Source organism: Myotis myotis, unplaced genomic scaffold (genome assembly GCF_014108235.1).
Source record: "Myotis myotis isolate mMyoMyo1 unplaced genomic scaffold, mMyoMyo1.p scaffold_m19_p_20, whole genome shotgun sequence".
NCBI classification, from domain to species: domain Eukaryota; kingdom Metazoa; phylum Chordata; class Mammalia; order Chiroptera; family Vespertilionidae; genus Myotis; species Myotis myotis.
The window spans coordinates 1,950,575-1,973,020 of NW_023416325.1; the positions used below are offsets into that span (position 1 = coordinate 1,950,575).

At 38.2% G+C, this 22,446-nt stretch overlaps 1 protein-coding gene and 1 long non-coding RNA gene across 2 annotated transcripts in view; both read left to right on the forward strand.

Annotated features, from left to right (window-relative positions):
• TTC28 (tetratricopeptide repeat domain 28) overlaps positions 1 to 22,446 on the forward strand; it is a 379,564-nt gene that overhangs the window by 103,471 nt on the left and 253,647 nt on the right. The gene's annotated exons all lie outside the window — the stretch shown is intronic.
• The window catches only part of LOC118678220, a 28,695-nt gene that overhangs the window by 735 nt on the left and 5,514 nt on the right, over positions 1 to 22,446 (forward strand). Inside the window, exon 2 of the long non-coding RNA XR_004974819.1 lies at positions 17,010 to 17,094. This is a non-coding gene — a long non-coding RNA (uncharacterized LOC118678220). The remainder of the gene's footprint in view (positions 1 to 17,009; positions 17,095 to 22,446) is intronic.

Genomic DNA, 22,446 nt, shown 5'->3' on the forward strand with positions numbered 1-22,446 from the left:
CTCTCTCTCTCTTTCTCTCTCTCTCTGTATTAAGTATAATTTTGAGAATCATAGAAGCTGCAGGAAAGAGAAAACTACCAGGAAAGTACTTACATTTCACCTGGTGCTTGTATTTAGTAATTTCTAATTGGTATGAAAGTTAGAAAAATAAAACAATTTATTCAGAGTTACACATGAAATTTTGTATTGTCATCCTTTTTTTTTTTTTTTACTGCAATTCTAGTTATTAGTTAATAGTGAATTAAAAATAGATTTTTAATATGGAGGGAGAGAAGTAGGCATGTTTATTACTTAGGATGAACAGTTAGTCATCCAGCCAAAAGCTTTCATCTGTCTTCTTTTACAATTAAAACAAAATCTATTAGTCCTGTCAATCAAATCATCTGGGGTGATGACAAGGGCTGTACAAACACTAGTAGCAGCTGCCAAAGAATCGAAGATGTAACTTTCAGAATCAAACTTGCCTAATCTGAAATAAATCAGCCTTTCATAAGATGGGTACCTCGGTTACACAACTTCTGATAAATGTATAAATTAATATTTTGTAATATGGATTTGGAATATTTTCCTTTCACTTAGACTCATGTGCAGCTCCTTTTCTGGAAAATGCCCTTAGTCCCAGTCTCATTTTAGAGCTGGTATTGAAGCAGTAGCATCTAAACTCTCTGGGTATTTATAATACTTGGAAAAGCAAAACAAAGAGAAAGTGTACAGTCTTACACTTAGAACATGACTCAGATTTTATTTAAAGTGAAATAAATAGTTTCTTTTGTTATGGTCAATTTACTCATAATTGAGTGTTTTAGTTTAACCAGAATGCCAACATACCATGTCTAGAAGGTGATTGTTTTTTAATTTAGGTTGTTGATTTGCTATTTAATGTAATGTTTTCAGCAAGGATCTTAAGTTAGCAATGCTTCTTCGTATTGCCCTCAGACAGTAAAAAAAGGCTGAAGTTCTCTTCTGGTTTGTAAGTTTAGTTCAATTAAACAAATATTTATGGAGCATGTACTTTGAGCAAGGAATGAGATGCTGGAATAAGCTCAGAGATTCAATAGGTGACGTCCCATCTATTGAATTCCTTGTCAGGGTGACCAATGCAGACAGCCTAGAGTAATACAAGACAGAATATAAGAAGCATAAAGTGCTGCGTGACACGGGGGAAGGCCCAGTTCCTGCTGAGGGATCAGAGAAGGCTTCTTGGAAGAAATAGCATTTTAATTTGTCATGAAAAATGGATAGAATTTCAACAAGTGGATGTAGGGTCTCAAAGTATTTAAAAATAATGATATTCATTTCTTTTCAAGTAATGAGTTCAAACGAGGGAAATGTTGATAAAATGAAAAATTGTGGCTTCAGATAGTTATATAGAATTTTTAGTTATGATTTTATGTTTAATGGGGGTTATTTAGCTTTTAGGCTCTTAAGAGAGACAAATATTCAATAGAATGGTGATTTCTAAACCTGGCTAGTGATTATAATCTAAGCCTAGGAAGTCTTAAAAATTACATGTTTCTGGACTCTGCTCCTATAGAGTCTGCTTCAGTAAATCTTGGTAGGTTCCAGATTCTGAATTTAGTTCTCCATGATTCTGCCCAGCCAGGTTTGGAAGATAACTTGCCTTATGAGCTTTCATTGGTCACTAAAAATACAACCTTCCTCTGATTTCTAAGTTCCCAAAACAAAACAAAACAAAACAAATGGACATTTTTCAGTCTATGTTTAGTTATTTGATCCTTGAAATGTCAGTGTTCAAGTGGGATTGGAGTTTGTTAGCTGTAGGCATATAGGTGCTCAATAAGTATTTGTTGGATTGGTAAAAATGCACGGTTGCCAACCTTTCGGACCTCATGGACCACCAGTGGTCTGCGGACCACCGGTTGGCGACCACTGCACTAAAAAAATCTTAAATCTTAAGGTTGTATTAGAGAGTACCCTACAATAACTTCCTTTAACGGGCTCACTCATTTTTTGTTCTGTTTTCTCTGTTTGATCACAGTAGTATCGTATATAATGCTCTTAGATTTTCAGAAAAGCCCTGTAGGTTCCTTGTGGCCCAGGCTCTGAGAATCACTGATAGTAAGTCCTATAACATTGTAAAGGACAGCATGGTAAGGTAAATCGTATTGCTGAATTTCTATAATTTTAAACCTCTTTTGTAGTCTGTATTTTTGCTTCTTCACTCAACCAAAAATCTGCCTTCTAGAGTTTCTGAAAAGGGAATGTATGCTCATGAGTATTTTGAAGTTCTAGAATCTAAGTTCAACTGCTGTCATTGGGGGTTGAACTGTGCAGTATATTTGATTTGTTATAGCTTCTTTATTCTACTCACTCAGCATTTTCCTGGCAGTTAATTACACAGTGGCTTTAGGGTGCATTCCATAAGATGCTGAGGACACAGCTTCACTGAAGTCTGACACACTTTCCTCCTTGGTTACATAGCTAATGGCCACTGTGGGATAATTAGTGACAAGAAACTCCAGTGGCCCAATTACTGTCTCCTCAAGGTTTTCCCTCTTAATTTTTCTTTGCTCAAATCTTGAGAGATTGCCTCCATTGTAGATTATCTTGTGTGCTGCTTAAAACTGGGTTTTCTTTTGTTACAGTCAAACAAAAGGTAAAAGATCTGTATTTTTGTGTGTTGGGAGTGCTGTAAGAAGTTGACTGTATTTTAGAGAAACCATCGAATAGTACTATTCAGAGCAAGAGATAGCTAATATTTTAAAAGCCACAGTAATTCCTGGGTTAAGACTCATACCAACTGTCCTCATCTATCAGTGAGAGGGCTTGAGGTTTTAAGCTCAGAGCTATTAGGATTTCCAAAGCTTTGCCTGCTATGTAGATTAGCAGTCAAATGCTGTGCCATTTTTCTGTCAGGAATCTTAACTTGGGGTGTTATAACTTACTAATGTAATGAAAATGCATGTGCATATGCCTTGGTAATAAAACTATATGAACATATCTACCATAGTGTTTGGTAGGTAGGTAGAATCTAAGTTGTATAAATTCCCGAGTCATCTGAATCAGCCATATGTCTGCCTTTAAAAATTTCTTTCCAACATAGAACACAGTGATTTCATTCTTTTTCCAAAGGTCCGTGTCAACATAAGGTACTTCTCATTGGAATTGTGCAAGCAAATGTGTTTCTGAATTTTGTCTAAACTGGGGAAAAAATGACTATGTTAAAAGAAACTCCTTTGAAAACTTGCTTTATGGAAAGTTATTAATATTATGACTGTGCTATGGATGTGCCATTTACTATGAATGTGTTCCTTATATGGAGAGAAGGCACTCATGAATATTTGTTGATTGAATTGTAATGAAGTTTTATCATAGGAGTTCTAAATCTTTCCTTTCACTGCAGTCTTCCTGTTTGGTTCAGATGTTCCAAGCTCTCTTCACAGAGCACGTTGCTGTCTCACCCAGCCTTTGTTTCAGTGTTGTGCGTTGTGCTTTCCCAGATGACTCGTGAGGATTGGTAGGGGTAAGGATTTGCAGTGATGAAGCTGAGCCAAGCCACGTTGCTGGAGCTCACCTGAACTTGTCATGTTTTATTGAAGCAATAAGATTGATGGACATAAGAAAAGAATATTTGAGGAGTATGACAATAACAACAACAACAGTAACAATAAGTTCTGTTTTACAGCCAGGGCTCCACTTTTCTGTAATTATTTTTTTGTTTAAAATTTCTCTTATTTATCTCAAGGGAATTCCACTTATCTGATATTAACTTACATTTCTCTTATCGTTTAAGGAATGTGTTAATTAAAGTCATACTCAGTACCAACCCTGGCACATGCAGCAGACCCTCCTCCCATTTGACATGTTTCCCTTTGTCATTTTCCACTGTGATCTCAGAACCACTTTTTAATCCATCTGGCACTGCTCATATTAGGCCAATTTTAATTAAACCTGCGAATTAGATTGATTGAGACCCTGTCTGAGATATTTTAGTAGAATTCAGTTTAGATCATTGTTTCCCCCCACTCCCCAATTCAACAAATTATGCAGTTCAAATATTAAAAGTAAGTCAAGTCTGTCTGACCTGATTGAATGTGTGTGTGTGTGTATGTGTGTGTGTTTTATGAAGGGAGAGGGAGAGAGAGAGAGACCATCAATAAAAGAAGTAAACATTGATTGGCTGCCTCCTGCACACCCCACACTGGGGATCGAGCCCAGGCATGTGCCCTGACCGGGAATTGAACCGTGACCTCCTGGTTCATAGATCAACACTCAATCACTGAGCACACTGGCCCGGCTGATTGCATGTTTTTAAAAGTTGTAAATATTTTACTGATTATTGCTTACTACATTTATTTCAAAGGAAGGCATTTCTTGAAGTTTCTATACAAAATTAGAAATTGAACTACACAGATTATGAATTTATTGGACATCTAGCAGAATTTTGCTCCACTTTTGTTGTTTAAATAATTGCATATTCACTTTTCCTCCCTCAGGGACTGGCTTACCTCCCTGTTCTGTCCTTCTCTCTTCAATTCTTCTCCCTCCCCACCTGCTAATGTAAATGTTTGGACAAACCATCTTGGCTTTTTCAATAGTTGTCCTGTCCCATCCCGGTTGTCTGTAGTGCCCCTTCCTCTCCCAAGCACATGCCTCCAGTGGTTTGTCTCCAGTGAGAATGCTTTTCCCATCACCGGCAAATCTGCTGCAGTATTCAATCCTGAGATACTTTAGTCTGACAAGAACCATCCCCTTTGAACATAAGACACTGGGCTCTCTCCATACTCTTCATCACCTTGCATGACTTTATTTATTTATTTTAAAATATATTTTATTGATTTCAGAGAGGAAGGGAGAGGGAAAGAGAGACAGAAACATTAATGATGAGAGCTAACCATCGATCGGCCACTTCCCACATCTCCTCCACTGAGGATCAAGCCAGCAACCCAGCCATGTGCCACGGCAGGGCATCGAACTGTGACTGCCTCGTTCGTAGGTGGACACTCAACCACTGAGCCACACCGGCCAGGCAACCTTGCATTATTTTAGAGCGTTGCCGCTAGCATCCCAGATGTTTCAAATATCCTTCCTGTAGGCTCTCCCATGACCAACTTTAGATTTACTGTTGCTCTCTAGAGAGCTGGGCTGCATCTGTGCAGGGTGTTTGTTTCTGAAAGGTCATTTCCTGGTGTGAATTCCAACCAAAGGAGATCAAGCCAGAATACAACCTTTTTTCTCTATGTACTCATTTTATTTGGAAGAGAAATTAAGGCTCCATTCAGATGTGCTGCACAGAACATACAATTAGACAATGATATGACATGTTAATGACTGACAGGCAGAAATAGGTGACAATAAGAAGAATGTTTAACCTCATCTAAGCTTTGACATGTGCCTGGGTTTCATAGTGAATTAAATAGAGAATTGCTTCTGAGTTTGAATTAGTCAGTAGTTTATTCTTCTCCTCATTATTTATAATAGCACCTCCAAAATTTTAAGATAACTTGGCTTTCTACCTCTCTGTTGGTTTTAATGCCATTTGGATGTCATTGTACTTTGCTTTGGAACAACCCAAAGCAAATAGTCCTCCTTTATTTATTCTCCTATCGGTATCATCATGAGTGTTATGGAACACAGTTCATAGAAATGGTGGGGGGAAGTTACCCAGGTTTTTTTGAATCCTCAATCTTAAAAATTCCTGAAAAAATAAATTTGTTTTTTTAGCATTCTAAATAATTTTGACAAGGTATTTTGAAGAATAAGGCATTACTCCCGCATTAAACATTTAAAATAAGTTTTCTTGTAACAAAATTGATTCTCTTTAACCCCTGTGGCTGTCTTCCAGGCTGCTTCTGGTATCAGTATAAGTATCAGAGTTGATTGTAGCATTTAATTTTTTATCTCTCCGTATTTCATGAAAATAAAGTCCAATTCCCATTGTTTTTCAATGATGCATCAGATGCCTTGAAATAGTCTGATGTTAAAGGAGTCATTAGGCACACTGGTGCCTGGATTCTTCATAGAAGCCTACCTGAATGTGCTCCCAGGCATCAGAGATCTAAATAATGCAGCAAGTGAAATCATTTTTCAAAAAGCTGGCAATCAGTGGTTTAGATAAAATACATTAAATGGAGAAAGTTTGTCTACAACTGTTTTGTATTCCTGTCCACTTGCAGCCCACCTGACCCATTCATTCCCTGCCTATCCTGTCACCAAGCATCACCATTTCTAAATACAGAAAGTATTACAGAAAATCACAGTATGTGCTAATACTGTGAAATGAACAGAAGAGCAGTAGAATAAGAAACTTTAACTCAGAGCAGAGCTGGCACTAAAGGAGGGGTCAAATTTTGTCAGGTGGAGGCAGGACGGGGGAAGGGTATATCTGGCACAGAATTTTGAAAACACCTGGCATACCTGGTAGGTGGAAAAGGTCACTGTGGTGGAATCTGTTTAAAATTTTTTAAAATTGATTTCAGAGAGAAAAGGAGAGGGAGGGAGAGATAGAAACATCAATGATGAGAGAGAATCATAGATCGGCTGCCTCATACACACCCCATACTATGGATCGAGCCCACAACCTGGGCATGTGCCATGACTCGGAATGGAACCATGACCTCCTGGTTCATAGGTTGACACTCAACCACTGAGCCATGCTGGCTGGACTGTGGTGGAATCTTAATGAGTTTAGTGGGAAGTTATAAGGAGATAAGGCAGGGAAGGTGGATTGGGTCGTATTGTGAAGGCTTTGTATGCCAAGATAAGGAGTTTTGGTTTTTTAGGAGCCAGTGAATATCCAAGAAATGTTTGGCAGAGAACCATGACCATCTTTTCTTTCTGTCTCTCTGTCTTTCTCTTGCTGCATGATGGAAGATGAACTGGAAAGAAGTAGCTGTGGAGAAGGGGTAGCAGGAGGATTTGCTAACTACCTGAGGCACTTTGCAGTAGTTCTAATCAAGGGGTAATGAGGCTGGAGTAAGATGTGGATTCTGACCATCTGGCAGAGTCTTCATTCAATCTTCTACATGACAGATCTTCAGGTGTCTGAAGTCAGTCTTGTGTCCTTTATCAAGGGATGTATTTGGGGGACTCATGAAGTCCCAGCTTCCCTCTCCAAGTAGAACCAAGGTATAAATAAGGATTAGTGACTTGTCAACCTACTTCTAGAACTTGCCTTACAATTCTCTTCTCATAACTTTTATGCGACTGTATTCATTTAAAAATATATTTTTATTGATTTCAGAGGGGAAGGGAGAGGGAGAGAGAGAGTCATTGATCAGCTGCCTCCTGCACTCCCCCTAACTGGGGATCGATCCAGCAACCAAGATAAATGCCCTTGACCGGAATCGAACCCGGGACCCTTCAGTCCGTGAGCCAATGCTCTATCCACTGAGTCAAACCGGTTAGGGCTCTTTTTTTTTCTTTTAATCCTTACGGAGGGTATTTTTTTCATTGATTTTTAGAGCGTGTGGAAGGGAGAGGGAGAGACAGAGAGAAATACCGATGTGAGAGAGATACATTGATTGGTTGCCTCCTGCATGCCCCTGATCAGGGCTGGGAGCCTGCGATCAAGATACATGTCCTTGACTGTAATTGAACCTGGGACCTTTCAATCTGCAGGCTGACGCTCTATCCACTGAGCAAACTAGTTAGGGCTACACTGGATTTCTTTGATCCTGAAAATTCACTTTTCCCATCTCTGCAATAATATAGGAGCCGCTAAACAATAGGCATAATTATGAGAGTGACCTCTCTTTTAGTTTTAAATTTAGAACCATATTATTTAACAATTGTTATTTTTCTTCCCAATTCTTCACAGTAGGAGAAGGGTGGAGTAAAACTCCCAAATCTTGAAGGTGCATATTGTATAACATTGCAGGGAGGACAAGGAAGCAAGGATAAGAGTCATAAATTGCAGCTGGAAGCTTGAAACTGCTTTCTTTACCCAGCAGTAGCTCTGAAAGGATTCAGCTCCAAGTTTAATGAATAATGAAACATGATATGAAGAAATCCTGTGCAAGAAATACTCTGTTGTCTCGTTCTTAAGTGACTTCCAAAAACTTCTGCTGTACATGAGAAGCAGTTCTCCTTATTCACCTTCTCTTTCAGAGTTTGAGGTGATAGTTCAGGATTCGCTTGAAAAGCTCTATTTTAATTGCAGTTTAATTTCCAACACATTTTGGTGGCCTGTGGTCAGCTGCAGAACAGATGTAGAAAGCATTGGCTTTAAGAGTGAACTTTTACAATAAAAGTTGGGCTGTGGCCGGGTAGCTCAGTTGGTTAGAGCGTCATCCCCATATGCCAATATTGTGGGTTTGGTCTCCAGTCAGGACACATGCAAGAAGCAAGCAAGTAACGCATAAATAAATGGAACAACAAATTGATGTTTCTCTTTCTCCCTCACCCTCTCTAAAATCAACCAGTAAATAAATATTTTAATAGAAGTTGGGACTTTTTCCTCAAATGTTTGCTGATTGTATGTATTATGAAATGGAACATTACCTTGAGAATTATGGAATCTTCTAGATGGAAGGAATCATAGAAGACAACAGATCCAATCGCTTTGTTTTTCCCGAGGAACTAAAACAACTCATTGGGAAATGGGTGGGACTGAAAAGTTGTTTGACACACACAATAGTGATGTTTTAGGAACTTCTTTTATTATTATTATTTTTCAATTATTTGCAACTTTTAGGAAGTTCACTTTTTAGCATTTTATTAATTAGGTCTACTCTATAAAAATGTGTTTACAAAACAGGAAAAACAGAAACTATAGCTGAGTTTATAGTAATTCTTCCATAATGTAACCAAAATCTAGGAGAGATTACTAAGAATTCATAAACATCTTTTCTGGAATATTCTTAATGAATGTTATCATTATTATAGTTGAAGCAACTATATCGCTACTTGTCATTCTAAGAGTTAATTGACACCCTATGGCTTTAACTCAGCGGTTCTCAACCTGTGGCTATCAGCCTCTTTTCAATATCAAGGCGGAGCTTCCTAGAGCAGCGGTTCTCAACCTGTGGGTCGAGACCCCTTTGGGGGTCGAACGACCCTTTCACAGGGGTCGCCTAAGACCATCGGAAAACACATATATAATTACATATTGTTTTTGTGATTAATCACTATGCTTTAATTGTGTTCAATTTGTAACAATGAAATTGGGGGTCACCACAACATGAGGAACTGTATTAAAGGGTCGCGGCATTAGGAAGGTTGAGAACCACTGCCTTAACTTTTCTACCCAACTCATTTCCCTTAGAGAGGATGTTGACTCTGTGGCATTCAATTCAGTTCCTCGGGTTGTGGTACTTGGCATCGTACCAGATCCAATAGAATGGTCCTCAAGGACCAAAAGAAATGATTGGCGGGGTGAGAACTAGAACTAGAGGAGATAAGAAATTTGTCACCAGAGTAATTCAGTCCTTGTATTTATTATATGTACAACTCACAATGCATATTATACTGCAAAAGTACCTGGGCTAAAGATGTTATCATGCCTTGTAACAACTGAAAGTTTTTTCTTTCTTGTAAAATAAGATTAGAACTCTGAAAAATGTAATCAGTGAAGCAGTTGAGTAGATTACTAAACCTTGACCCTCAGCCTTATAGAAATCAAAAGGCATTGTCTTTTTCAGAAAAACAATCTTTATTGTTGAAAGGATTACATATGTCCTCATTTCACCCCGAAAACCTGATTCCCAAGAGGAAATGAAACATGTAATGGAACTCCATTATGAGTCCTGTTTCTGGTCCAAGGGAAGGGTCTAGTAGAGGCAGAACTTCAGCTCACCCAGCTTAACCAAAAGACTAAGGTTAGATCTTAACTCCTGATGTTCTCATTAGGTGTTGTGAGACTGAAATTTAGAGACTTGTTTCTGAGATAAAGCATTTCTTCCCATAATTAAATGCTCACTAGTGCCAGGTTTTGAACTTTTAATGTTGCAGATGTTACCAAAGTTTCTGATTGTCTTTCTGGGAGTTTCTAGGATTGTTTTGCTGGAGCCCAGTGGAAAATGCATTTCTAGGTCCGCAGGGCTGTCCCTCTGCTACACAGCAGGGCCAGGCTCTTCTCCATCTGTCTCAACCATAGATTTCCCCCAGAAATTCAGGAAAACGTTTGCCGTGTGAAGTCATTAACAACTGTTTCAAAACAGTCTGATTTCTAACAGTTGGTGCATGTGGAGATACTTAATTAAAATAATTCCAGTCTTGTTAATAAGATAAGTGTGTTTTCTGGTTGCTATGGGATTGTTGCTGTCAGACACAAAAGACATGAGGGTTAGCTGAGTAAATTATGCTTGTATTCTAGTGCCTTTACAAACTTTGTTATAATTCAAGAGCTTAAATCCTATGTTTTTTCTTACATTTTCATTTCCATCAGTGGAAGAAATAACTGAAGAAATGTTATGAAGAGGAATACTAGCAACAGATGTAGTACTTGTAAATTACACAGGAAATTTAGCTACCCAGTAAAGTTCACAGAAACTGAAATGCTAGTACATGGTTAAATAGCCTCTTGTTTGAACTATCTACTACCACTGTCTTTTCTACAAGTCCCTCAACTGAAATTGATCTCTTCTTTCTCTGAACTCTCAGATTGCTTTACCTATATCCTTCTGTGGTACTTTGTTCTTTCTGCTGTAGCTATTTCTATACACATGTTGTAGAAACGACTCGCCTTGAAGGTAGGCTCTATGACTGGCCATTCTCTTATCTCCCAGGGAGTCTAGTGTAATGACTCATACATTGTGGTTTACTCACTAATATTTGTCGAGTGAATGACCAAAAGAAAGAAACAATATTACTACAGATTTTAATCTATTTTACATAATCATATTCCAAGTCTTGAGAAGGGACATAGAACCTGTTCTTAGGCATATAGGGATGTTTTTCTTTTTAAGTCTCCAAAACATTAAGTTAAAATCATTTAAAAAAAAAAAACCTTTTGCATATTTTATGAGAAACTGACATGTGATTTACTTAGTAGAATCAACAGAATTTTGTAGATCATATATCAGGTATATCAAATCTTCTTCAAGAAAACCCTGCATGAAATAAGCCAGAGAAAGACAAATATTACATGATCTCACTTATAGTGGAATCTAGTGAACAAAATGAACTGATGAACAAAATAGGTCCAGAGGCATGGATGCATGGAACAGAATGACACATCTCAGAGGGAAGGGCGTGGAGGGGACGGGAAGAGATTAACCAAAGAACATATATGCATAATCCATGAACATAAGACAATAGTGTGAAGGCCGGTAGTGGGATGGGGGCTGGGTGGAGGAAGGCAAAGAGGGAGGATAATGGCGGACATCTGTAATATTGCCAGCAATAAATTAAAAAAAAGAAAACCATTCATGAAGACTTCTTCATTAATTGCACAGCACTCAGAGCTATCACTAAAGTCTCCTGTCTTGAGAATACACACACTATTATATGGTAAACCAATGGGCAAACAGAAAAAACTGCCATGTATTTAGGAAGTATTAGAAAGTAAAATATTTGATCAACCCTTGCTTCCTTCAGTCCTTGGACATTTGTTACTCTGAAAACAAATTCTATCACTGTTGTCTGATACTTTTCTGACTCTGGTGATCATTATCATCCTTACTTCCTCAGACTCCATCTTCCTTTAAAAGCTCTGCCTTCCCTAGATACTTTTCATAAAACATTGTGATTTTGTCAGCTAATAATAATGCCATTGTTTATGTTCCTAGTAAGTCATATAGGGACACCTGAGCAGATAGTGGGAGAGAAAACCAGGAATAGGTGGGAGAGAGGTGTTAGAAAGAATGACTGGAGAAAGAGGAAACTAGAGGTTTGGTGCTGGGATACAGGCTTTGAGTGAGAAGCAAGGAGCAGGAGAGAACAGGATGGGCTGATAGGTAGGCTGGGCCTTGGAGAGGGTAGCAAGTGTATGTAAGAGAAGAGTGGTCCACATCTGTAACGACATTTCCTTTTTGTGTGTATGTCTTAAAAACAATACATATATCCCAGTCCAGTTGTCTTCATCTTATTAATATTCAGGATGTCTTTTTGTTAGTGCTATGTTTCTTTTGCTTCTGGAACCTGTCATTTTAGAAGCCAAGAGATCAAAAGCCAAGTCATAGTCACATGAAGATGGAAGCTTGTTACCTCAGCTTTTTGGACAGATGTTTCTTTACTTAAAAAAGAAGGTGTCTGTCTTCTCTATTGCCTTTCCATCTCCAGCTTACCCTCCCAAACCTATGGTGCGAATGGCCGCAGAAATTGTTTTCATGACAAAATGAGACCCATCACTCTTTCGAGCCACTCAAAGTTGTTTCCCTCTGCTGGCAAGAAGCCAAGTAAAACCAGTCTCATACTCTCTCAGCCCCTCATACTTCGCTAGATGTAAAGCAGAAAAGGTTGGGCATTTGTGAGACAGGATGCTATTTACAATTCAGATTGGCTGCCACGGATGTTGGGAGTCAAAGAGGCCCTGATTTACTGCTTCCCCGGAAGCACTTGGGCAGGTAGCTGAGGGAGAACAAAATGGGCCTTTATGGAGATAGCTGACTTAGGATAGTATCTGTACAAAGGACCTAAACAGGGGGTAACGTGAACAAATGTTAACCATGCTTTGACTCTAGAACTTGGTGTCATCTTTAACAAGGAATCAGGGCAACTGTCCACTTAGTGAGTTGACTGTCACTGTGGAATCCATCTGGCCCTTCGCTGCTACATCCCCTTTTGGACCTTAGCATCACTAACCTTGTAAGGGGATAACAGCTTTTTTCATAACCAGGTAGTCTGTGACTAGGTCAGAATGCTTCACCAGTTGTTTTTCCATGTGTCATCTGTGTAGTAGTCATGTTGGGGATCTAGCACTAGGGACAACAGATGATTGGCCAGCAGCAAAGAGCAATAATTGTATTCTGTGTTTCTTCTGGTAAGTGTGGCAAGAGTCTGTTGGTGAACTTTTATGTATGTCTCTTGGTTTACTTAATAACAGACATATGTAATACTTTAATCAATAAAGAAATTAAAAGTAAAAGAAATAACAGATTGATGTACAGTTAAGACATAAAAGCACAGTATCTGTAACCTCTGAGATTGACAACTTCCATAAATTACCTTCTGGAAATTAGGAGATTGTATATAAGTTGTATAGACTTCTTACTAGTCTGTGCCCTCAAAATAATTAGACTTACAATAAAAAGAACATCTGATTTATTGTTTGTAAGGTATGATTGGGCATACAACTTTTGAATTCTTTTCCAGTCTTGCTAAAACAAAGGCATAGACAAATTGGAGCAAGCTGTTAACACCAATGATAATAAAGCCCCCACTTACTGAGTGCCTCTCTGTGCCAGACACTGCACTAACACCCTTACCTATTTCATGACTTAACCACACTGCAGGAGGGTGTTGGAATGACTGTTTTACAGGGGAGGAAACTGCGTCTGAGACTGGGTCAGCTACTTGCTGGTGATCATAGAATTAGTACCTGTAGTGATCTGGGATTTGAACCTGGATTTGACACAGGTGTGCTGCACAATTTCTATACTTATATCCTTTAAGATGAAAAAAAATTACAAACAGGTCTAAAAAGAAGTAGTTGTAAAACTTCTAAGGCATAGGAGCCCAGAAAGCAGAGTTTTTAACATGTTATGGAAGATCACAAACCAACAACATGTTATAATCAGAATGAATTATGGAGTGAGTTACTTAACTAACACTCTGGGGTGACTTCAGGTAAAGGAGAGGATTAATAGCTCTTATTTTCACATGTGCCACCACAGATTTTTAATGAACTGATTTTCTGAGCTTTAAAAATGACAACGCTTGTAGGCACTGTGTCTCCTGTCACCATGTTAGGCATTATTCAGTGCCAAAACCAGGAACTTTTCTCCTTCATCTGTCTACCCTGCCACTGGAAACATGCTCCCCTAAGTCTACCATCCCACTGCTTCCTATGACCAGCTCGTATAAAGTGGTAGTATTGTGTTTAATTTGTAAAATTTAAGTAGTATAAAGTGGTAGTATTGTGTTTGCTCTTCCCACTCTACCATTTCAGGGGTTAAACAGAAGACTTCAGTCTACAGTGCATCAGCATTTATAAAGAGCTATATCCTTCGGAGCCCATATTTAAGTTTAATTAGTATTGAAACCAGGCTTTAAATTTGGATAAGTTTAGGGAACTTGACCAGTAAGTATATGTATATTGGGACTTAGAGGAGGAGTCCTGGCACTTTTTGAGATATTGGACTTGAGGTATGCAGATTGGTAAAGGGAAGAAAACAGGTCATTCATGGCTTGGGAGAGCAGCTTAAAGTAAAAAATGGTTTATGATTCTAGGTTTGATGCTTGTTTGGACAAACCAGCTGTGATCTATCTGGGATATCTGAATTTGGTCTGGGTATTAGATGAGATACAATGTTATTGGAATGGAAAGGTGAAGGTTTTAAAAAATCAGGTTCCAGAAGAGAATGTTGAATAAAACATTATTTTTGTGAAAATGTGTTTGAATATGTGTATATGGGACAAAGGGAAAGACTTGATAGGATATAGATCAAGATGTTAAATTAGGACCGCTGATCTCTGAATGATGATAATGTGAAAGTTTATTTAAAGATGTTTTTGCTCATCTGTATTTTCTAATGTTATCAGTGCACATGCTTCTATTATTATCAAAGGCTGTTTTGAAAATTGACTGAAAAGGAATATCTAGTAGAGTCTCCTTTTGCTTGTAGATGAAGATAACTTAGTGTGAGGGCAGGTGAGGTAAAACAAGGTACTGAGTGCCTTAAAGGTTTAAATACAGTGATTTGATAATATAAAACATCAAGAATAAAAAACACACCTTGTTATCTTTTTTTAAAAATATGCTTTTTAATTGATTTTAGAGAGACAGAAAGGGAGGAGGGAGAGAGAGAAAAAAACATTGATTGGATGACTTGAGCCCACAACCCAGGCATGTGCCCTGACCAGGAATCAAATTGGCAACCTTTTGGTGCTCTGACCTTTTGGTGACGCTCAACCAACTGAGCCACGCTGGCCAAAACTTTTTATCTTTTAACTGATAATATTTAAGATAAATTTATCAATTTGTATGATTTTGAGAAATTTACTTTTCTAATTATGTTTTAGAGTGATAATCATTTTTATTTTCAGATTATACACAGATGTAGTGGATAGAGCTAAAAAAAATGAGCTGAGTGGCTGGGGAAGTCATCTTGGGATTTAAATTTTACAGAGATAATGCAGAGTTCATGGTATTAAGAGTTTGGCTGAAATCCCTAGGAGTTAAGAAATTTCAAACAAAAGCTGACAGGAGACAGTTGGCTTTAAAATGAACAAGTCTGGCAGAGTTCACGTGCATCATATATTAGGATCATCAGCAATGCAATGAATTTTGATTGCTAAATCACTAAAGTTAGAAACTAAAAATACGGTTTTGATTTCTTTAGTCCATATTTAAGCTTAAAAAAAAATCGCATTATATTTGAACCAGCTATTGCAGTTTTTCTAAATTGGAGTAGGAAGAAAGATACAGAAATGATAAACTGGAATTAGAAGAGGGAATATTGGCAAAAGGCTAGATACTCAAGTGGTAGGGAAGTCATGTTTACTTTGAGAAAAATATGATTATGAAGTTGTATCCTACTTGGGAAGTAGGTTCCAAAGTCAGTACCTGAAGTGAAAATGGAATAGTCAAAATTACCCAGATATATGTGGCTTGCATTTTTGGGCCAGGCTTTATACACTAGAACCACCTTTAGCATGGGGACCAGTATTCTAGCCAAACAAGGTTTAGACTGCACCTTACAGTATCTGTGTTTCTGGGGCCATTTATTCCTGGGGCACCTGGTGTCACCTTGAGGATTGGGTCTAAAAAGGGCATCCAGTGTGGGGCCCTTATAACATCCGTGGGCAAACTACGGCCCGTGGGCCGGATCTGGCCTGTTTGAAATGAATAAAACTAAAAAAAAAAAAGACCGTACCCTTTTATGTAATGATGTTTACTTTGAATTTATATCAGTTCACACAAACACTCCATCCATGCTTTTGTTCCGGCCCTCCGGTCCAGTTTAAGAACCCATTGTGGCCCTCGAGTCAAAAAGTTTGCCCACCCCTGCCTTATAATGTTCAGGCCTGGTTCACAAATTCTGAGGGTGTGTGGGGACTCTAGGGATTATTTGGGGGGCTATCTGAGACTTGGGATATATGCAGGGATCCTGGGTTGAAAGGCCTCTGGGTATTAGGAATCTCCAAGTGAAATTCATGTGGCCTGGGTTTCCTCTGGACAGCCTGAGACGCTGTTTTACAGTAGGAAAAGCACCGAACAAGATACAGAACTTGCTTCTGTGCCACTACTAATTTGCCCCGTGTTCCGAAGTCAGTGTTTCTTAGCTTTTATGTTTGTGGCACATTTTCTAATTGAGTTTTGGTGACATAATTAAAGGGGATAAAAATCTGAAAAGAGCACTAAACAAACCAGTAACAATTCAGTAGAGTTATTTTAGAGTATCACCAAGTCTTGGCATCTATAAAAGCATCTTTGGTTGGTATATTTTACTTGGTCACTCTTTCAGCATTGTTCTGCTGTTAGGACTGTTGTCTTCGTGGCTGTGCTCGCTCATAAAACTACAATGTAACAGTATTTGTGGTTTTATTAATTCACTCTGTCTTTGGCACTAGCCTTGTGGTGTGTTACTCCTCTTGCCTCTATTCATAGCAAATCTGTACTCTGAATTGGTGCTCTCCTCCTCTGTCGTACCTACTTCAGGACTGTTGTGAGGATCAGTGAAGTATAAAGGATAAAATGTTTTATAACACTTTTTATAAAGTTATGAAAGGATTAAGAACTGTAAGGGATTTTTGTTTGCTTGTCTCTTTGCCTTACTAGACAGTGATATTATTGTAACTATAATTTGGACTGGATTTTTTTTCTTCCTTTACTTTATTCCTAACATGTGGCTCAGTTTGGCATATAAAAAATAGTAAATAAATATTCATTAAATTGAAATTTTAAATTATTTTTGTTCTTAATATTGGATTGTTTTGCCACATAGCCAACTTCTTCTGTGCAAAGTGGCATCAGTTATGCAGAGACTCAGTTGTGGACGGTAGACCTCACCCTGTGTACAGAGGAACAAGGTGAGTGTTTGGTGCTTCTGGTGGCTTTATATGGGGAGCAGGGACAAAAAGACAGAGATTTTAGGTGGCTTCTTCTGAGAAGCATTCTTCCTTATGCAGTCAGCTGGATTATTGCAGGGCTGCTGTGTGCATGTGGCGTGCAGCATTTTGTTTAGTCTGACTTGAGATGTTCTGAGTGGTTTTTATTATTATAGTATGTCAATTTGAGGCTCCTCCACAGCCTTATAGATTTCATTTTCTTTAATTGGGATGGGGGGAGAGAGAGAGAACAGCATTTACTTGGCATTCTTGCCTTTTAGAGCTGTGGGTTATTGATTCAGGGGCCTAGAATAGTAATGCTTGAAAGTAAAGGTTCCCTTGGGATCACCGATGTTAAAGGGCAGAGGGAAAATGATTAGAATTTAAATCTCCAGACTCCACTGAATTTGTGGCTTCATTAAAAAAAGGAGGGGGGAAGGAAATGATCTGGGCTGCTGCTGTAGGCTTTGTTTAACACTTGCATTCACCAACTGATAAGTCTGAATTGCAGCCTTTACCAGTTGAGCTGTATGCCAAGTGCGAACAGCCAACTGGTGGACAGACTTTTTTTACTGCCAGGCATCATTTGGGCCATGTTCAGTGAGGGCCAATCAATTCTGGCTGTCTCTCTTCTTTTCTGTGGAGAATGTAACCTTTGGCTTTGGCTTTCTTTGAGCTAGTGAAATCTCTTTTGCCTGTTTGTGGAACATGTAATCACCAAATTACACACATACTTTGTTCTTTGATGTGTCAGTCTTTAGAAATTCTACTTCCCTAAGGTCAAGTTTTCCTTTTAGACTATCTGATACCTAGTATTGCTTCTTAACATTCATGTATATCATTCATACTTAGCATTCATTGCTATATTATTATTATTTTATGAAATGAAGTATAGCCTAGTTAATCTTTCAACTTTCAGCTAATCAAAAATATATATTTTCTTATGGAATGTATGATTTCCTTATAGAGAGGCCCTGTGTATAGTGGTTAAAAACATGGGCTCTAGAGCTGGGATGCCTGGGACAGAATCCTTCCTCTGCAGTTGACTAATTGGTAATCCATCCTGCTATTACTTAATCTCTGTACTTTAGTTTCCTCATCTATAAAGTGGTGATATTAGTACTGCCCACCTCCTAGTGTTGGTAAATGTTAAATTAGGTAGTAAATGTAAAGCACTTATTACAGTGGCTGGTACTTTAGTACTTAATAAATGTTACTATTATTAATTTGTTGTTTCCCCAATGAATTTGCCTCCCTAATGACTCTACTTCAATGAATATTTAATGTAGCATATTTTTGCTGAGTATCTCCCAATGGATGGAAAGGCTGCCAAAATTGTTTGAATTGCAAGGGAATGTCATCTTGGTGTTACAAATACGAAACAATTTATAAGAAGAAAATACAGTTTAACTAACAAATATAGTTGCTAAATTAACACATACATTTCAGAAACATGCAAAAAGTTCCTATCAATTATCTTTTACCAGTGCTGCAATTTCAAAAATCTGCTTTAAAAAATGTATATTTTTAAGCTGTGAGAAGAGGAATCATGATGCTTAGGAGTCAGCGGACTTGGAATGACAGCATTGTGACCTTAGACCAGTTACTTCCTCAGTATGCAATTTTTTCTTATGTGAAAATGAGGTGGTTGGAATATCTGATTTTAAAATACCTTCGGAATGATATTTTAGAATTCTAGGATTTAGGTCCTAGAAGTATAATTTCAAGGTGCTTTATTATTTGTCTGCATTAGCCATAGTTGTGCATATTTCTCAGATTCTAAGAAATATGAAATTTATCAGTCACTTTCCTTATTTTGCCTGCTTTGATGCAAGATAAGCCACTGTTCATATCCAAATGGTGATTAGGTCTTGGGTGCATGGTTCCGTTTGGATATATTTTGTAATGTAAATATTTTGGTTGATCAGCATTATGTCAGGGGTAAAATATCCCTACAAGGACATGGGGTTGTTTACACAGGATTGTTATAAATATACAATAACAATGACTATTGGGATTGTTGCTGTTTTATAAAGGAAAATGTTTTCAGGCACCACAGCTGCCTCCCTCAAGAAGAAAGAAAGAGGAGGAGAGTGCGAAAGGAAGGAAAATTGACTTGCTCTTTTTAAAGAAATTATGTATGGCAGATTTTTGTGTGTGTTAAAAGTAAATCATGTTACTGATCCCATGAAAATATGCACACACATGTGCACTTCTCTAAATTGGGTTAAAGGAGCATTGTCAGGCCTGATTGAGAATATACTACAATGTACTTCTGATCTCCAAGTTTTTTAATTGAAACTCAAGTCCCTGCCTGGGGACCTGAAATTAAAGATAAAAGTGTGGAGGCTTTCACCTTAAAGTGGAAAGTTGGTTATTGATCTTGTTTACAGTAAGTAGATGATTTAGCTGGTTCAGTAGGAGTCACAGCTCCAGCTCCAGTGTGTATCTGACTATTTTGAGGAGGAGAGAGACAAAATATTGAGCAACCAGAAACAATATAATACCTGGAAGCTTGCACTATTGAAATGCTATGTGTTCTACATGCTATAGGTTTCATGAAAACAAAGCAAGAGATCACCCTCATTCTGGAGATTGGGCAATAGCCCAAGCAGCTGTGAAAGTGAATAGAAGCTGTCCCTGTTTGTCTCAGTTTTCCCATTCATTTTGTCCAGAAGTTTAGAATCACCAAGCAGAGGGATCACATTGCTTATTGGGGTTTGAGAGTCATTCTGACATTGTTGCAAATTAGATCTTTCTAAAACAGCGAGTTGTATCTTGTATCAGCATAAGCTGTTTAATTTAGGAGTGATTTTGGTATGATACATAGCAACCTTAGCAGGGAAGGACTGATTCCTTATTTGGGGCTGAGGGTTTTTAGGAATCTCAGAATTTGGATTTTAGATTTAATGTCATGGGGACAATGGCAAAATAAAATGTTTCATAATTAAATGCAATACCTTTAAGTGTTCTATTCAAGGTCCTGTGTTAGTGACTGTGGATCATCAGGCATTTTACTATAACATGATATATCTATGTTCTACAAAATTGTACATTGAAAATAATAGGGCTTATGGGAAAAATAGACTGTGTAGACTGCTCAAAATCTATGCAACTTGAACCATGGAACCAAAAAAACAATAGCTTGGACAGCCCAGGCAGGCAGCTCAGCATGGGTGGAAGTTGCCATTGATATTAAAATGCACTAAAAAAGGAGTTTCAAAATGCTGACTTGTAAAAATGTGAGATAATGCATTTGAAAGTGGAGCCCTGAGCCAGTGGGGTTGCCATTAAGGTGACCGCAGAAGGAAGTAAGACTTGCTCTGAGATGAGAACCAGAAATTACATTTCTCTTAACCTTGTGTGTAAGCCTTCACTTTTCATTTTTCTTCAATAGAGCAAAGAGCCTTGTCTGTGTAGCAGCCTAGCAGAAGCCATTTTACTTTTCCTTGGAAGATTACAGTTCTATTCTATTCTAGCTCCTCTTGCCTAAGAAAAAAATTACCTATGAACCATGCAACCAAGTTCCATGTTCTATCGACACTAGTGTCCTAGGGCACGGATTTGTGCACATTGAAAGGAAATTAATTAGAAGAAATATTTTAATATCACTATTCGCCCTTTCTCTATAATAGAAGTGTCAACCAAATTCAGATCGAAATACACATGTGATTGGCGGCAGCAAGAGCTTTATATATATCGCGCATGTGCAAGTCAACTTAGCTTTTTATATATATAGAATAAACTTGCTTAATTAGACCTGCTTTCTGATGTAGCTAAACTTTTTTCCAGCCCAGTGAAGCACCCCAACTTCTATTTTAGGTAATTGTCAGCAACACAGCAGTAAATATAAACACAAAGCAGATTATTATTGTAGGTCACGCAGGGAGAACAAAAGGTAAAATATTTAACTGTAGCAGTGTTTGACTATATTCTGCACAGTGAGAAAACCATTTCTTCTTTTCTATCGGGTCAAGTTTCTAAACTTTCTAAATCTCTGTTTTCTGGCTAATGAAAAGAAAACAGGATTCCACTGAGTCTCCTGTCTACCTACTCCAGGACTTCTGTGAGGATCAAATGAGATGAGGCACGTGAAAACGCTTACAGACATTTGGTAAAGCTGTAAAATGTTTGTACCTGGCTATAAAGCTAGTTGGGTTCCTGGGCTGAAGAAACTGCAAGGAGGCTAGTTGCTAGGGAGAGGAAGCCGGGTGTTGCTATGTGAATTTATTACCCAGGCGCCCACAGTGACCGTTTCCAGGCTGGGCTGGGCTGGGGGCCGCATTTTTGCACCCTGGGTCTTGGCAGCGTTGGCTGCGATTTGGTGGGCTGTTGCTCCAGAGTGGTGGCGGGGCCTGTGTCCCACTTGGGGGAAGCCGAGTGTTGGTTTGTCGGCAGCAGGTCCATGGTGCCATTTATTTTTAAATGGCCAGTGCGTGCCATGGCAGCTCCTGCACTGAGTGTCTATCCCCTGGTAGTCAGTGTGTGTCATAGCTACCGGTCGAACGGATAGACACAGCCTTTTATATAGATAGATGAAATAAATGGTGCTGTAGAAATGTTTGTAGCAGAATGGACTATAAAGGTACAGATACGAGCAACACCTATATGGAATTAATCATATAGTTGAAAATATGAGAAATAAAGTTAAGTGATGAAAGGTTTGAAAATGGCTCAAGGAAATATTGTCAGAAATAACAAAATGCAGTATATTATTATCAAATGATTAATGAATATGTAATTGCTCTAGGAATTTAGAGATGGGGAAAGAGGTCTTCAGAAGGGGATGGTCAGGGAGAGTTCAGGACAAGGTGGATCATTGATTTTAGTTTCTAACTTTCTGGATGAAGTGAAATAAAAATATTTAACTTAATGCTTCTGAGGAGTTACACAATTCTTAAAATTCTATAGTTGTTAGATATTTAGTGTTCTTTCTCCCTCTTATTTCCTCCCTGCCTCCCTTTCACCCCAAGGCATTAAAAAAAAACAAACCCCACTCTCAAAGTAGAATACTTTTTGGTGTCATATATACATATGAATATTATATTTGACTCAGTACCCACTCAAAGATACATATTTTAGGGATCAGTCTTTAGCTTTCTCTTCTGGTTTTGAGAAACTTGTGATTGTATAGTTAGTAAGTGCCTAGCCCTGTGCTAATTCCTGAATAAGATGAGGTCCCTGTCCGTCAGGAGAGAGTAGGAAAAGAGGCATAAACAAAGTAACATGAAAGTGTAGGAGAAAGGGAGAGAAAGGTGAACTGGTAAAATTGTGGATGTCTTCTTGTAAAAAATGGGATTTGAACTGGGCTTGGATTGCAATATTTTGTCAGAC